The sequence below is a fragment of the Dendrobates tinctorius genome, unplaced genomic scaffold (genome assembly GCF_039654945.1).
Source record: "Dendrobates tinctorius isolate UK_male_01 unplaced genomic scaffold, ASM3965494v1 ptg000254l, whole genome shotgun sequence".
Taxonomy (NCBI): domain Eukaryota; kingdom Metazoa; phylum Chordata; class Amphibia; order Anura; family Dendrobatidae; genus Dendrobates; species Dendrobates tinctorius.
The window spans coordinates 10,704,333-10,718,072 of record NW_027361921.1 but is presented as its reverse complement, the minus strand read 5'-3'; the positions used below and the strand labels follow the sequence as shown (position 1 = coordinate 10,718,072).

The 13,740-nt window shown below is 44.0% G+C and overlaps 1 protein-coding gene and 1 long non-coding RNA gene across 6 annotated transcripts in view; both read right to left on the bottom strand.

Annotated features, from left to right (window-relative positions):
• Positions 1 to 13,740, bottom strand: part of FBXL18 (F-box and leucine rich repeat protein 18) — a 172,498-nt gene that overhangs the window by 73,574 nt on the left and 85,184 nt on the right. The gene's annotated exons all lie outside the window — the stretch shown is intronic.
• Positions 8,506 to 12,478, bottom strand: LOC141067724 (uncharacterized). Its single transcript, XR_012226465.1, has 2 exons — positions 9,789 to 12,478; positions 8,506 to 9,706 (listed from the first exon to the last, which is right to left on the bottom strand). It is a non-coding gene; the product is annotated as an uncharacterized lncRNA (long non-coding RNA).

The following is a 13,740-nucleotide window of genomic DNA, read 5'->3' as shown; positions in this document are numbered from 1 at the left end:
CAGGAAGCGCAGTTACCTGGCGGCAGTTGCTGAAGATGGAGGCTTCATTCTCCCCTGGTCTGCAGGATTTAACTGCCATCAAGGAAGAATGGGCTTTGTTTTCACCACCTGCCACCGTGTAACTTTACTTTCTTGAGAGCTTTTTCCCAGCAAGCCATTCGTGTTTGAATGGTGCAGCACATGGCTGCCACATACGTGCCGTACACACACAGACACACTGACATGGATATCTTTGGTACTGTGTTTTACTGTGCTGGACATATCCTGGTGTTTTTGAGAAATAACACAACCTGTCTGCATTTTTGCCAGCTATAAGATAACACCAGGCGTTGGCCACATCTTATAGCGCCCATAAATGCTGACAGGTTCCATTACATTTTTGTGTGTAATTTCTAATATTTTTTTTTGTTTCTTTGCAGATTTTTAGCCACAGGAGAGAGCTACACATCCCTACACCTCCAATTTAGAGTTGGTAAATCCACCATCTCTCAAATTGTGAGGTGCACATGTACCGTCATCTGGCAGAAGTTGCAGCCCACGGTGATGCCTTCCCCAACCGAGGAGACTTGGCTGCAGGTCGCAGCAGGCTTTCAGTCTGTGGCCAATTTCCCAAACTGCATAGGTGCAGTTGATGGTAAACATGTAAGAGTGCAGAAGCCACCACGATCAGGATTACGCTTCTTTAATTATAATAAGTATTTTTCGGTGGTCCTGATGGCAGTGGCTGATGCACATTACAAATTTGTTGCCATTGACGTTGGTGCCTATGGTAGTACTGGGGATTCTCGGGTGTTGCGAACATCACAGATTGGTCAGCAAATTCATCGAGATGGCGGAACGCTCCCAGCCCCAAGACCTTTGCCGGGTTCCACACATCCAGTGCCCTTTGTGATGGTATCGGATGAGGCGTTTCCCTTAATGACAACCCTGCTGCGCCCATACCCACGGAGGGGACTGAATGCCCGGCGGAGGATTTTTAATTATCGGCTGAGTCGTGCACGAAGACATGTGGAATGCACCTTCGGGATCATGACTAGTCAGTGGAGGATCTTTCACACTGCCATCCAGTTGGATCCTGACACCATTGACACTGTGATTAAGGCCTGCTGTGTACTCCACAACTACACTCGTGAGTACAGTACTTACGTAGATGTGGGGTACCAGCAGCCACAATTTAATCCAGTGCGCAATGCGGGAAGGCCATTCAACTTGGGTGTGCGTGTGAGAGAAACTTTTGCTGACTATTTTATAAGTCCTGAAGGTGCCGTGCACTGGCAATACTCCTGTGTCGGTGTTGAGCGGCCTGAACAGCAGTGAAGGATGGAAGAAGATGGAGCAACACCCAAGAAGTACCCTTCATTTTGTTGACTTTGGTTTCAAAATTGAATGTCACTTTGTTTTTTGTTTTAATAAAAATTGTTAAATTTGAATTTCAGGTGTGTTACGTTTTTAATGGACTGGGTTGGTTCCATTTTTAAACTTTACACAGTGCAGGGGCACGACTAGGTACAAGGCATGGTACGTGCCAGGTGGCACACCAGTGTTTCAACAAGGCCTATACGGCATTTGTTTACGCACATCTGGCAAGTATCTTCAGTATCTGGACATCAGATTGAAGCCAACAGCTCCGGACATCAGGCCGCAGTCATCAGGCTCGGGAGCTCTGGCAGCAAACAGCAGGCTCCGGGCATCCGTAAGGCAATCCAGGGTTGAGGCAAGGAGGCACAACATATTTCAACACAGGTTGCATGTTACAATACATGCCAAGGTACAAGGCAAGTTTCCAGGCAGGGTGTGTGTGGTAGGGGTTACACCATGGTCAAAGTAAAGGAGCATGATAAGGGATACGCCAGTGCTCTGGCAATGGCAAGGGCCTGCGCATGTTAGGGCGGCACGCCAACGTAAAGGCGAGGGCCTATGCGTAACAAGAGGGCACACAATGCACAGTGCGACACAGCGTGGGTTCAACAAAGCACATATGGGGCACTGGCTAGATGGTGAGGCTGAGGCTCTCAAAGAAGGGAAACACTTTAGGCCATCACGAATGAGGCACAACAGGCGGACACAGCAAAGTCAATGCCATGACACACATCCTCCATCACATACTCACTTGCACATATACAATCACACATATCCAACATAATATAGTCATGCGGTCGTATATAGCCCTGACAAGAAAGTAGAACATATTCAAAAATTTTATTAACAAACTTGAAAGCTTGAAAAGCATATTAATGTATTAATAATGGCTACATAAATTAGGGGACAAATATTTGATATTTTTGAATATAATACATTTTTTGAGTACAATCATTCCATAGAATTATATTTTCATACATACAGGGCATTTATGAGAGATGGGAGACATTGTCATAACCTAGTATTTTCTCTAATTGGAGCCTTCAACATTATCAGCGCTCCTGCCAAAGTGCTTAGTGAGCCTTGAAATTATGGCTATTTTTTTAAGTAACGAGGTAGAAACGTTAAACATTTAATATAACCAACAGGGTGTCAAAAAAATAAATAAATTACAAGTACTGATATTCTGGGCAGTATCCGTACGCATATGGTGACGGATCGGAAGTTAATGGGGCTGGTGTCGATGGTCCATTCCTTTGTGTTGGTGCAAAGTTTGAGGGCTGCTGGGGTGGAAAGTTTGAGGGGTGCTTGGGGGGGCCGGAAGAGTCCGAAAAGACCCATGAGGATGGCATTGTACGGTGCAATTGGGGCAGGGTCCTCCAAAGCTGTCAGACTCATCTGAGCCAGGCTCATAAAAATGGACTGCCTATCCGGCATCAGCGAGCGAGCCTTATTTGCTATTGTTAATGCGAAAAAATCAAACACATCCTCTGAAGTACTTTTTTTTAGCAACTCTAGTGTCTCAGTTGCGGCTTTGACAGTTTTATCTTCTATTTGTTTTTTTTGTTTTTTCTTGGTTGGCTCACCTCTCCCCGGATAGGCAGTCCTTTCAGTAGCAACTGCTTCTGCGGAGACAGATGCTCCAGCAGCTGCAGATGGGCCAGCAGCTGCAGATAGACCAACAGCTGATGAAGAATTTGCCCCAGCAGAAGCAGTTGCTACTGATGGCGAAGATATGTCTACAGCTCCAGAGGAACCTGCCCCATCTTCGGACTCTTCGTCTGCCGGACAAATATTCCCGTCAGTCCTGTTGAAAGAAACACAAATAAACATTTTTCATCGCTGTGTATGACCAACAGTTTACACGCCGAGAAAAAAAAAAAGTTACCTCCTCAATGTCCGGCTACTGACAAGGAACTGCAGCTCCTCATAGAAAGGGAAACTGTGCCTCCTAGGTGGTGAACATCCACTTTTATTCAAGGTTGCGATGTATTTATTAAATCTATCCTGAACGGACCGCCACCTCTGCTTCACATCTTTCTCTGCAAAAAGAGAAAAAGAAAACAAATTAATTCACTATCCCTTTCTTAACAAATGTAATAAAATGTGTACAATATCATGATAATTACCAATTTCCCCCTGCTTGACACTTGGGAATGAATGCCATTCCGGGTACAGTTCCAATAAGATCTTGTTCCAGCAGATCTCTTTAAAGTAGTGATCTTTGAAACTCTCCTTGGCCTGGTCCCATATTGTGGGCTAGTCACGGACCTACAATGTTTACAATTATGTTATTACTTACTATATCAAACCCGCAATTTATTTCCTAAACCTATTTCAAAATCTTCTTATCTTAAACCTCGAATCATAATACAGCCTGTGAGAATCATGTGGGAATAGTGGATGAGGGCAGGTATATCTCGCCCAGATTCCTTTCCTATGTGGCCTAGTCTGGTCAGTATCGCACCTGCTTGCTAATGGATAATGGGAGGTGGATATAAAAGGATGCCAGGTGGTTGTGTGAGTGTCTCAGCCTGGGAACACAGAGAGCCTGTCTGTGTGAGACACACGTGAGTGGAGCAGTGCCCACTGCAACTGTGGTTTGGCTGGACGGGAGAAGCCCGCCAGTTGGTAGTTAGGTTGTCCATTGTTTAGTTAGTGCCGGACAGGCAAGGATTTGTTTTATGTTTTATTTCCTTTTTGCATTGCTTTCACCGTTAATAAACCTGACTCAGGGTCAGTTACACCCGAATCCCAGCTCTGCGCCTGAGTTTCATGCTGAACGCACGTGACCTTTGACCCCAGCAAAGGCGATCCCGGAGTGTTTTATCACAAGCCATAAACCATACAGCCATTTAGAACTCAAAAGTTACACTAATTGCCACACATCATGGTTTGGGAGGGAAGTTGTGAAATTTTTAAATGCAATGTTATGCAGGTGTTTAGGTTTGCGTTTGTGCAAACCTTATAGTCATAAACATTACAAACAGAAAAGTGACAATTTAGCCAACCAATATTTGGAGTAATTTGCATGGAGTACAAGAATACCTCATATGTGGGGTAAATCACTATATGGGAGAAATGCAGAGGTCATAAAGGAAAGAGGCCAATTTGATTATCTATTGCCCAATTGGTCAGTGGATTGAAACGACCGGGGTTTACATTTGAGATTATAGCATAGCCTATGAAGCTCTCACGGTCCAGACGTGTGACTGCACTAAATTTTTTGGCTGTACATGCGACGGTGCAGATGGCAATCCCGGACATACATACAAACATACACACACATTGAGCTTTATAAAGTTAAAGTGTAGGCCAAAACAAAATTAGCATGACGAGGGTTCCCACCAAATTTCAGGGCCAGAAAGGCTATGCAGAAAGCTGCGGCCTACTATCCCTAGTCTGGGAAAGGGGACATGGATATTAACCCCATTTCCCAGGTTGTCCAAATCATGCTGCAGCTGTCTGCATAGGCTTTCAAGCCTTAAAATATGGGGGGACACCCACGTCATCATTTTGTTTTTTGCGTCCCTTTTTTTACAGCCAGATAAGGTACGGCAAAGGGGACATGGATATTAAACCCTTCCAAGGTTGTACATATCAGGCTACAGCTGTGTGCATAGCTTATCTGGCTGCACAAACAAGGGCATCAATAAACAAACTAATGAAGTGGGTGTCCCCCCATATTTTATTGCCAGAAAGCCTATGCAGCCTGCTGCAGCATGATTTGGAGAAGCTGGGAAGGGGTTAATATCCATGTCCCCTTTCCCAGGCTATGAATATCAGCCCGCAGCTGTCTGCGTAGCCTTTCTGGCTCTTAAAAAAAGGGGGACCCCAAAAAAAAATTGACGTGGGGGTCCCCCTTTTTTTTAGGGCCAGAAAGGATAAGCAGATAGCTGAGGATTGATATTCATAGCCTAGGAAGGGGTCATGGATATTGCCCCCCCCCCCCCCCCGGCTACAAATATCAGAACGCAGCCACCCCAGAAATGGCGCATCTATAAGATGCGCCAATTCCGGCACTTAGCCCCTCTCTTCCCACTCCCGCTCCGCGGCGGCGGGATGTGGGGTAATAAAGGGGTTAATGCCACCTAAATGACTGGTGACATTAACCCCGATTAATAATGGAGAGGCGTCAATAAGACGCCGATCCATTATTAAGCCCATGGAAACAATTTTAAAAAAAAAGACAAAAAAAAACATTTTTATTGAAATAAAAAACATTGTTTTTGACTAATAAATTTATTGCACGCTCATTCCTTTTTGATGCCCTCGATCACCTAGAGAAAAAAAAAACAACAAATTAATTCTATACCTACCGTTCCGTAGCAGTCCATTAAACGAGTGTCCCACGACGATCTGCCATGGAGAACAGTCACATCAAGTGATGTGACCATTCTCCATGGCTGCAGAAACACACTGACAGGAGCTCTGCTCCTGCAGTGTGTTACTGCGCATGAGCCAGAGTTTACCTGAGTTCAGTGACTCAGGTAACCTCCTTTACGGCATTGTTGAGTGGGAAAGTTAACATGCAGCAGAAGAGCCATAAAGTGAGGTCCCGGAGCGGCCGAGCATCGGGAAACTCGGCGATACACTGCAGGAGCACCGCTCCTGCTACTGTATCGCTCGAGGACTGCTGAGATCGCCGCGGGACACTCGTTTTTGGGATTTCTGCAGACAGGGAGTATTTTGGGTGCTTTTTTATTTTATTTTTTCCCTAGGTGATCAAGGGCTTCGGGGAACAAAATGTGTTGTATGTGGTGAGTATGTATTCTATGTTGTATGTCATGTCTGTCATGTATACATGTATTCTATGTTGTATGTCATGTTTGTGTTTTGTTACATGCTTTAACACTTTGTGCTCGGTCGCCCCAAGGACTACTCTCCCATCCTATAGGCGGATGGGAGCAGCAGTCCCATGCGACGATTGAGCACAATAGGGGGCATGGACACTCAGGATGCACACAGACAGACACACACACAAACATACATACCAGATCAATCAGACGCCCCACATCAATGTCCATGCGACGGTAGGCCATGGCGACGTCTTCTTCCCTACACTACAGTCCGCCCACACACTTCCTCTTCTGCCCCCTCACATCCTTCTACAGCAGTTTTGACACCACAAACCACAGCAAAAACCGCAGATCTTTTTTCATCTGCGGTTTTGCTGTGGAATACAGTGACTCAATGCAAGTCAATGGGTGCAAAACCGCTGCAGAACCGCTAAAATAACTGACATGCTGCGGGGAAAAAAAAAAAGGTGCTTCTCTGCACGTTTTTTTCCGCAGCGTGTGTACAGCGGCTTTGCAAGCCCATAGGCTAACATGGCAATGTACACTGTCTGCGGAACTGCTGCGGTTCCGCAGGGCCAATACCGCTGCGGAACTGCAGCAAAAACCGCAGCGTGTGCACATAGCCTGAGGCTATGTGCACACGGTGCAGATTCTGTGCAGTTCTGCAGCAGATTTGGCCCTGCAGCAGAACTACAAGTGATGTAGAGTACCATTTATGGCTATGTAAAAAAAAACGCTGTGCAAATGCTGCAGATTTTTCCGCGCAGATTTGGTGCAGATTTAAAACTGCAGCATGTCACTTCTTTTGTGCAGTTCTGCAGCAGTTTTTCATCTGCTCCATTATAGAAATCTGCAGGTGAAAACTGCAGGAGAAATCCGCACAAAAACTGCACTAAATCTGCAGGTAAAACGCAGGTCATTTTACCTGCAGATTTAGCAAAATCTGTGCGGAAAATTCCACAGCAGAATCCGCACCATGTGCACATAGCCTTAAAATAATTTTGTACTATAAAAATAGGGTTTATTGTAATTCCTGCAAGAATAGGGAATCATGTATAATTTTGGCTAGAAATAAAACAAACTTTGCATATATCAATAGTACAGATGATGACAAAAAAGTTTGTAATATACAGTTGCGTGAAAAAGTGTTTGCCCCCTTTCTGATTAACTATTATTTTGAATGTTTGTCACACTTAAATGTTTCAGATCACCAAACAAATTTAAATATTAGACAAAAATAACAAGTAAATACAAAATGCATTTTTAAATGAAGGTATTTATTATTAAGGGAAAAAGAAATCCAAATCTACAGGGCCCTGTGGGAAAAAGTGATTGCTCACCCTATCTATAAAACAAATTAATGAGCTGCGTTCAAATTCCCTAGCCACACCTAGGCCTGATTAATGCCACACCTGTCCTCAAAGTAATCACTAAACTAGGACCTGCCTGACAAAGGGAGGTACACTAAAAGATTCTCAGAAGCTAGATATCATGCCACGATCAAAATAAATTCTGGAGCAAATAAGAAACAAAGTAATTGAGATTATCAGTCTGCAAATGGTTATAAAGCCATTTATCAAGCTTTGAGACTCTAGAGAACAGTGAGAGCCATTATACACATATGGCAAAAACATGTAACAGTGGTGTACTTTCCCAGGAGTGGTTGGCTGACCAAAATTACCCCAAAAGCACAGCAAAGACTGATCCAAGAGGTCACATAAGATCCTACAACAACATCCAAAGAACTGCAGGCCTCACTTCTCAGTTAAGGACAGTGTTCATGACTAAACCATAAGTGACTGTGCAAAAATGGCCTGCATGGCAGAGTTCCCAGATGAAAACCACTGCTGAGCAATAAGAACATAAAAGCTCATCTCAGTTTTGCCAGAAAACATCTTGAGGATCCCCAAGACTTTTGGGAGAATACTCTGTGGACTGAAGAGACAAGAGTTGAACTTTTTGGAAGGTGTATGTCCCATTACATCTGGTGTAGAAATAACACAGCAATTCTGAAAAGCAACAACATACCAACAGTAAAATATGGTGGTGGTAATACGATGATCTGGGGATGCTATGCTATGTTTGTCTAATATTTAAATTTGTTTGGTGATCTGAAACATTTAAGTGTGACCCACTGTCACGTGTGGACATGGGTAAGTACGGTGGACGGCACAACATAAACCAACAATGGGATAGAATAGAGAGAGGAAGACCCTAACAGTAGGGAAGGGACACCTCCTGACTCCAACCTGAGCCTATCCATAAGCTCCCATAACGTTCTATGTGGGTCCTTTCCCCCGCTGCCATCACGTGCAGAGTCCCTACTTGTCACCTCAGTATTCCCTGGCTGGTGCACTGGCCGGCAAAGGCGCTAGCCTCAACAATACAGATGGTAAACAACACAGGGGAAGTGACAAACACCGGACAGAGAAAGGGAAATTATACTTAGCTAGTGTCTCTGCTGCAAAGCCCCAAACAGCAAAGGATTCGGCATTAGGAACCTGAACTCCACAGAAACAGCAGATACACCACTGACACCAGAGAGCTCTTAACTCGAGGCTGGTCCTCATAGGTTAACTATTACCAACAGTCAGCTGAAGAGTCATGTGACTATTCAAAAGGAAGGCAAGAGTGGTCACCAACCACATCAGCTAACCAGCAACAAAGCAGCTGCCAGCAAAGATACTGACATTAACCCTTACTGCCCCTAAAAGGAAAAAAGCAACATTTAAATTATAGCAGAACCAAAGCTGCCACGAATCCAAAAAACATGTTGCGTTCGGAGGGCACATTAAAACGACACACAGGAACACATCTACATACAACGCATGTCCTTGCATACACAATGTTAAATATAGGTACGCAGGACGCATGCGGAAGTAGGCGGATCTTAAGGGAAGAAGTATGCAGCCCTACGCTGCAGACACAAATGCTAGTGTGTAACCAGTCTTACAGGCAGAGATTCAACTGTGGGCGAGTGTGGAGCTCAATGGTCTGTGATGGATCAGATTTCTCATCACTGGAGTGCAGGGACCTCACAACTAACAAATAGTAAATCACTGTAACTGCCATTACTTGCTTTGGGTTGATGTAGACTGTCCTCAGCTCAATTTAGCTAAACGTATGCTCTGCTTCTTCTCCCATTATGTTCTAGCAGTCCAGATGAACTGACTGCACAGGAGTCAGGACGAGAGCTGGTATTCAGTTAAGATAACATGAAAAATATACAAAGGCAGTACTGTTTCCTGTGGTGAAAAGAAGGCCTTTATTTCAATTCATACAAAAAGCCCTGCGGCGTGAGGAGAGATATGCAGAGAGATCTCTACACATACTGTATTCTATTCTAATCTGTCAGTGTGATTTTACTGTGCATGGCAGATGAATTGCCGGCTTTTCAAAGGACATTGGTGCGTAAAAATCGGACAGTACTCACATGGTCCGAGTGCTGTGAGATTTTTTTCTCCTACCCATAGGCTTGCATTGAAAGTCTCGGCAGAGTCTCGATGCCAATCGCAGCTTGTTGCGATTTTACATGCACGTCGAATACGCTTGAGGGAAAAAAAAACGGTGATGTGAGCTGACCCATAAAGGAATACTGTGCCGAGTGCTATGCAATGTTTTCTCGCATACCACTCGGCCATATTCGACAGTAGTGTGATGTCGGCCTAAAGCACACTGTGGAGCTTTTCTTGTTGGTGGCGGCAGGGTTTAAATCAACTTCATAATTCTGGGCGCCACAGTGCGGACTTCCTGCTGTGCAGCTGTTTCAGGCAGGCACAAATCAGATGGCGTCTCTTCTCCTGTTTTGGCACACAAGTGACATTAGCAGACAAGACATCAAACAGTATGCTATGTAGGTGTGTTTGCTGTATTGTAGCATTTAACCCCTTCACCTGGGGTTCTGACTAGTGTCACTCTTTATGTGGTAATAACTCTGGAATGCTTCAAAGGATCCCATTGATTGAGACTTATCTCGTGACATTGTGCTTCATGACCGTGGTAAAATTTATTTGATATGCATTTGGCAACACAGATTTTAATAGAATGTTCTGAGTGTGTCGTGTTGGGAGAACCCCTGATGTGCCTAAAGAGTGGAGACCTCCCACAAGTGACCCCATTTTGGAAACTGGACCCCTCGAGGAACATATCTAGATGTGTTGTGAGCACCTTGAACCCCAAAGGCTTCAAAGAAGTATATAATGTTGAGCCATGGGAATAAAAAAATAATCACACTTTCCCCACAAAAATGCTCTTTTAGCCCCAAACTTTTTATTTTCACAAGGTTAACAGGAGAAAATGGACCCCAAAAATTGTTGTGCAATTTCTCCTGAGTACACCAATACCCAAAATGTTGTCGAAAATTACTTTGAGGCACAGCGCAAAGGTCAGGAGGGAACAAGCAGCATCTTGAAGTTCAGATTTTGATGGACTGGTTTCACGGTGCCATGTCACATTGGTAGAGCCCTTGAGGTGCCAGAACAGAAGAAGCCTCCATAATTGACCCTATTTTACAAATTATACCTATCAATGAATTCATCCAGGGGTGCAGCGATCATATTGACACCACAGAGGTGTCACAGGATTCTATGTATGAGCAGTGAAGAAAAAATAATTACATTTTTACCACCAAAATTTTGTTTTAGCCTCAGATTTTACATTTTCACACTGGAAAAAGGGTAAAAATTGCACCAAAATGTGTACCACAATTTCTGCTGAATGTAGAAATACCCAGTATGTGGCAGTACAATACTGCTTGTCCACACAGAAAGACTCGGGAGGAACTGTGCGCTATTTGCCTCCTGCAGTGCAGATTTTGCTAGGCTAGTTTGTGGACTTCACATATAGAGCCACTAAGTGCTAGAAGAGCATAACCTGCATCCACATTGACTCCATATGACTTAATATAGAGAATCGTCCGCTGGGGGTTCCGTTGGAATCAGGCATTTCAGAGATTTACATGGAAATCCTGGTGTAAGTGCACAGAGTAGTGTGCAGGATAAATGCAAGTCAAGCTTTACTGCAATGCTTGAGAGGCAGAATGAAAAAATAATTAACAGAAGGTGAAAAATTGTTTTTTATTTTTTACGCTACTCCTTGTGTGGTATAATTGATTAGAAAACTTTATTCTTCGGGTCGGTGCGATTACAGCAATACCAGATTTATAGCGTTTTTTTGTTTTGCTGCTGTCACACACATTTTTGTTGATACTATTTTCGGGCACATGACATTTATTGATAGTTTTCTATTCCAATTTTTGGGAGGCAGAATGAATAAAAACCAGCAATTCAAGAATTCTTTTTTAGTGTTTTTTCATGCAATTCTGCATGCGGTAACATTCATAAAGGTAGCATTATTTTTCATGTCAGTACACTTACAGCGATACCACATTTAATTTTTTTGTGTTTTGGCTCTTTTACACAAAAACTTGTTGAAAAAAAATCATTTTTGCATCGCTTTAATCTGAGAGCTATAACTTATTTTTCCACTGACTGAGTTGAATGACAGTTTGATTTTTGGGGGACAATATTATGTTTTCAGAGATGCTATTTATATTCACATTAGTCTTTTTTATCCTATTTTATTCTACTTTTTGTTAGACGGTATGATGATAAAGCATAGTTTTTTGCCTTTTTATTACGGTGGTCACTAAAGCGGTTAACTAGTGGGACAGTTTTATAGGGCGTGTTTTTTTCCCAAATGCGGCGATACCAAACACATGTACTTTGGTTTATTTTAAACTTTTACATAAACTAAATATGTGTTTTTTGGGACTTTATTTTGAGATTTTTTTTTTTTAGTATTTTTACAATTTTTATTAAAAGGCATCTGTCACCAGGTTTGGCCGATACGAGTTACAGCAACCGCCTTTCAGGGCTTATCTACGGAATGCTATAATGCTGTAGATAAGCCCCTGATCCAACCTGCAAGAGAAGAAAAGTTTTATTTAACTCACCTGCGGGGCAGTCCGGTCCAACGGGTGTCGTAGGTCCTGGTCTGACGCATCCCATCTTCTTGCAATGCCGCCCTCCTGCTTGCTTCATGTGGATGACGTGTCCCTGCGTCATCCACACAGGCTCCCCTGTTGAGGTCAGAGCAAAGTACTGCAGTGCGCAGGGAAGGTCAGAGAGGACCAGCACCTGTGCACTACAGCAATTTACTCTGCCCTCAATACGGCAGATAAGTACTCCTGTGCAGGAGCGCAATGCTAGGGAGCCTGTGAAGCATGCAGGAGGGCGGCATCGCAAGAAGGGAGGCGCCAGACCAAGACCTGTGACATCCATCGGACCGAACCGCCCCACGGGTGATTATAATAAAACTTATTTTTCTTCTCTTACAGGTCGGATTGGGGGCTTATTTGCAGCATTATAGAATGCTGTAGATAAGCCATGAAAGGTGGTGACTGTGACTCGTATCGGCCAAAACTGGGGACAGGTTCCCTTTAACTCTAATTTTTTTTTTACACTGTCCCATTATCGGGCATCAACTTTTCAGCGACAGATTGCTAATCTAATGCTCTTCAATGCTTCGGCGTCTCTCACACAGGGAGGAAGTGTGTCAGCTCCTGCTTTGAATATAAGCTGACAGGCCACCATCCCCATGTGACCCCGTCGCCATTTTTGCTGCTCGGGTTCACCATGGAGACCATTGGCACAATGCGATCACAATTTAGTTGTGTCGATTAAAGTCTTAGTTACTCACCGGTTAACGGTATTTTTCGGAGTCCATGACAGCACCACCTGAGAGAGGGTATCCGCCCTTCAGGAACAGGAAACCTACAGATACAAAAGGGCGGCACCTCTCCCACGCATCAGTTGGATTACAGAGCACAGAGGACCACAATGGTTAATAGCATAACTTATATACAATACCATACACGACTATTTAAATTACCCGTGTACGTATAAGAGGAAGGAGTGCACAACCAAAATAGACTAAAAGGGAGGGAATATACGGGTGCTGTCATGGACTCCGAAAAATACCGTTAACCGGTGAGTAACTAAGACTTTATCGGTCGTCCATGACAGCACCACCTGAGAGAATTACAGAGAGTAATAACTATTTAGGGAGGGTCTACAGCCTGCAGCACCCTTATACCAAAAGAGAGGTCTGTGGAAGCACCCAGGTCTAGCCTATAATGACTATAAAAGGTGCTCGGAGAGGACCAAGTAGCCGCCTTACATACTGTATCTGGTCGATGGAGACTTCTGATCTCTCGGCTCACGAGGTCGCCATGGCTCTGGTGGAATGCGCCCTCAGCTTCCCAGGTGGCGACCTGCCTTTTGAAGTGTATGCTACAGAAATTGCTTCTCTAATCCACCTGGCTAGTGTATTTTTTGACACTCTACAACCTTTCCTAGGGCCTTGGTGGGAAATAAATAGGGCATTAGGGCATTATCTTTCTTCCAAGGATCGGTAGCTGCCAGATATTCTATGAGGCATTTCCTAACATCCAGGGTATGTAGTTTTTCTTCCTTCTCATTAGCTGGATTAGGGAGGGAGGAAGGATGGAAGGACTATTTCTTGAGTCCTATGAAAGTTAGAAACCACTTTAGGTAAGTACGCCGGATCAGGTCTGAGTATT